General features: G+C 54.5%; 1 non-coding gene across 1 annotated transcript; it reads right to left on the bottom strand.

The window, feature by feature from the left end:
- Positions 1 to 771: 771 nt before the first annotated feature.
- TRNAG-CCC (transfer RNA glycine (anticodon CCC)) lies at positions 772 to 843 on the bottom strand. Its single transcript has one exon. It is a non-coding gene; the product is annotated as a tRNA-Gly (tRNA).
- Between the last annotated feature and the right edge of the window lie 3,455 nt (positions 844 to 4,298).

Consider the following 4,298-nt stretch of genomic DNA (forward strand, 5'->3'; position numbering starts at 1 on the left):
GCTGTACACTCACACCAAAATGCAAGTCTACAGAGCCTGCATCCTCAGCACCCTCCTTTATGGCAGCGAGACTTGGACCCTGTACGCCCGCCAGGAAAAGAGGCTGAACGTCTTCCACTTGCGCTGCCTCAGGCGCATCCTTGGAATATCATGGAAGGACAGAGTGACCAACACCGCCATCCTCGAGCAAGCTGGAATCCCAGCCATGCACACCCTCCTCAGGCAGCGTCGGCTCCGCTGGCTTGGCCACGTCCACAGGATGAATGATGGAAGGATTCCAAAAGACATCCTGTATGGTGAGCTAGCCTCTGGCAAAAGACCTCCCGGATGCCCCCAGTTGCACTACAAAGATGTCTGCAAGAGAGACCTCAGAGAGGTAGACATCGAGCTGGACAACTGGGAAGAACTAGCAGATGACCGCAGCAGATGGAGGCAGGGGTTACACAAGGGCCTTCAGAAGGGCGAGATGAGGATCAGAGAGCTAGCAGAGGAGAAGCGAGTGCACAAAAAGCACAATAATGACTTACCAGACACCCACCACCTCTGTAAGAGATGCAGCAAGGACTGTCACTCTCATGTGGGTCTTCATAGTCACAGTAGACACTGTAAATGAAGTCCTCAATTGAAACTTTAAAGGGCATGATCCATAGTCTATGCAGACTGAAGGATGCCTACCACAACCACCAGCCCCCATCTCACCAAGGAGCAAATCATCCCCTCTCTAGTTCCAACAGAGGACTTGCTGGGGGAAGAGGAAGTAAGAAGCAAAGCTGTGCTAGCTGGGAATTGAACCCAGGCCAACTGCATGGGAAGCAGCCATGCTAACCACTACACCACCAGCACCTTCCTGGTCAAAATGGGCAACACCCAGAAATATGAATTTCCGAGCATTTGTTCTGCCACTCATGGTTCTTTTTTCATTATCTATGACATATTAATATCATGGAAGCTCTGTTATCCTTCACTTACAGGGCACTGGGGTGGTCAATATTCATATGTGCCAGAGAGAGGGCTTAGCTTCCCTGAATGCAAACCCAGCCACACCTGATTCATGGGCTGATGTCCTTCAGTAGATTTTCCCCTACTTCTTTACAATTACTGATGATTCTCCCAGCTGAAGGCAGGGCAATGTCCCCCACACAGAGGAAATCTGCCTCTCTGAGTGACAGGAGCTCTGTGAGTGGGACAAGCCAGGTCAGTGAGGGAAGCTGTGTGTGCAATCAGAGAGAAAGTTAAATCTCCACCCATTTGTAAAACCACTCTGGGTTGGGACAGAAAAAGGAGCTTGAGGAAGGAGGGTTTGTCCTACACAGGGGCCTGAAGATCGGTGAATCGAGCAAGAGTGAAATGTGGGTGGAGGTCAGTGGTAGATTATTAAACTTTAGACCTAGTGATATTCTTTCAAATCCATGCCCCCCACTTTAAAAGACAGACACTTGTATGAAAATGGTTGGGAAAACCCTTTCCCAACACACTCTGAATTTCTGTTCTCTGGGGATCCTTAAAATGGAGATGAACCCTCAACATCTGCCAATGCAGATAAACCTCGTAAACCCTTCCCTCAGTCGAAATCTGGCTACACAGAAAAACTGACAGTTCATACTGATATGAGTAATTTTAGGCCTCATTTCTATAAAAAATGTGCTCATTCAGAGTCTATCAGATACATCACATTCAGCAGCAAGGTCTCCACACACTTTGTAATGTGTGCACACACAGGATGTCAATTACTCTGGGAATTCACAGGCAGGGCCATTATGTCCTCCCTTGGCTAGATATTCATTCACAATCACAGCCAAGCTTCTTTCTGTTAATTCTCTGCAGGCTGGTTAAAGTAAAAGAAAATTGAGCTCTTATCTTTACTCTGGAGGGTTCAGAGAAATGTCACCTTTCAGCCAGGTGGAGTCAGCAGCAAGAAGGGCTGGGCTCAATGTCTAAGGGAGAAGAGTGGTAGAGATGGGGCAGGAGGGAGTGTCCTGAGAGGTGAAACAGCTGGAGGTGGCGTGGAGTGTAGGGTGCCAGCCAGCCAAGAGTCACAGGTGCCCAGAAGAGCTAAAACTTGCAGGTCCCGTAGTGTAAATGGCTGCACTCAGGACTCTGAATTCTGTAATTGGAGTGAAAATTTTAGTGGGACCTCCTGGTGTTGTGGTGGTTTGCTGTAAATCTCTGTCTCTCCAGTGCTTGGGCTTCTTTATCCACAGGTGCACCTGAGTAAGTGTTTTCTCCTCCTGCTTGATGAGTGAGGCCCACTGGAGCTAGCTAGGTCTCTGGTTGGGCTGGCTCATCAACACAGCTGCAATAGGTCAGGGTTACCAATCTGTGTAGAGACACATGAGTTCTGAGGTTGTGTGTCTCACAGCTTCTCCTGATGCCCACACGATTAGTGCCTGTTCCTGGAGCTCCAGGCTGTTCCTACTGCACACATGGCACTTAAAGGAAGGAGCATCAAGAACAGGCTAAAAAAGTCCGGGGCCAGCAGGTGAGAGGAAGAGTCCCAGGCTGGAGCCCAGCTCACCTGTCCTCCTCTGGGCACCTGGAGGTGGGGCTGCTGGTACTGACACTTCTGTGGGATGGTGCGAATGCCACAGAGCACCGGAGAACAATGAATGAGGAGGGGAGGACCATGACCACATGTGGACTTCTATGAAGACCCCCCAGCCTGGCTGCTCTCACCAACAAAGCCATCACTTAGGCCACCCCAAAACCAGTGTGTGTTCTGCCACCAGCATCACAAGGGATCTGCTCCTCTCCCAGATGTGCAGTGCCCAGCCAAGGATCTGGGAGAGACCCGTGTCCCTGAGCCAGCCTTGGTGCCAGGCCCTTCCCTCAGAGGCAGCTGAGCCAGGGCTGCCCCCTCCTTGCCATTGTACGACACCCCTGGCTGTGTTTGGGGCCCTGCTCAGCACCAGGGAGCAGCACTGCAGGGGAGACAGGTGAGTGTCGCACTGTTGGGCTGACATGGACGATTGCTTGGGCCCTGTGAGGGTAAATGAAATCATCCCACTGCCACCTCTGGCAGCCAGAGCTCAGCTCAGCCTCACAGGGTTGGCCTGTGCTTGAAGCCTGCCCAGGACAGGAGCTGGGAGGCAACAGGCTCAGGGAGGGGTGTGCAGGAAGTGACATTGCACAATGGGGTGAAACTCAACAAAGCTAAGCAGAATATAAAGAGTCGATGAGGAGGGGATTTGAACCCAGGTATGTAGAGCACAAGGGATTAACAATCCATCACCTTCACCACTCGACCACCTCATCTTCTCTGGTTACCAGCTTTTCCTATGTCCCACAGTCAACCCTGCCAGGAACTTTTCTGCCACTCGCTGGCTGGCTGGCTGGGGACACAGGATGGGCAGGTTTGGCCCAACAGGGCTGTGCTCACTCCTGCCCCTGCAGTGCTGCTTCCTGGGGTGAGCAGGGCCTGTCCCCAAGGCTGGCTCAGGGGCCCTGGTCTCTCCCAGCAGCTGGGCCGGGCTGTGCACAGCTAGGAAGGGAGCAGACGCTTGCCCAGGGGGTAGGAATGTCACACTCCCCTCTCTCTGCCGCTCACAGCAATAGATCAGTCTGCAGCACCAGCCACAGGGCCCACCGCAGATCTCCCTGTGGCCCTCCCGCCCTGGAGCCTGTGGGCCCCCTGCTCAGTGGTGCCCAGAGAATGGCCATTGAACGTTCCTTTTTCTCCTGCTGCCTGGTTCGGAGCTGGGCGCTTCCCCCTGGCACAAGAGCACAGGCAGAACATGGCCCATGGGCGCCTTAAATGCCGTGTGGGGAGCTCCTGAGAAAGCGCCAGTGGGGAGCACCTGGGGCTGGGCACAGAGAGAGGAGACAAACCCCGGGGGTGGGAGAAAGTGCCTGGGGCGCAGAGACACACACAGGGCCTGGAGCCCAAAGCTCGGCCCCACTCGCTCCTCCTGCTCCCAGGGACTCGGCCAGAGCGGCAGCTGCAGCTTTTGGGGGTGTAATGGCCTGAACGCCCAGCAATCCCCCTTCCCCTGGCGGTGGGTCTGTGCACACCGGAGCCCTTCCTCCCCGGGGGGGAACAACTCGTCTGCAGTGTGGGGTGTCCCTCCCAGCTCCCTCACTGCCTGCAGCCCAGGGGTTAGTGATTGTCCCCTGGACTCCCCTCAGCCTGTCAGACCCACACACTGTCAGGCCAGGCAGCCCCTGCTGTGCCCTGCTCTGACCTCCTGCCCATGGCCGGTCCCAGGGCCTCACCCCCCTTTAGCTCTGGGGGACCTGTCACTGGTCACTTGTACCCCCCAGCACCCACTCCCACTGCACCCACCGTCAAACGCGGGAGGAGG

This window comes from Carettochelys insculpta, chromosome 7 (assembly GCF_033958435.1).
Source record: "Carettochelys insculpta isolate YL-2023 chromosome 7, ASM3395843v1, whole genome shotgun sequence".
Lineage (NCBI taxonomy): Eukaryota > Metazoa > Chordata > Testudines > Carettochelyidae > Carettochelys > Carettochelys insculpta.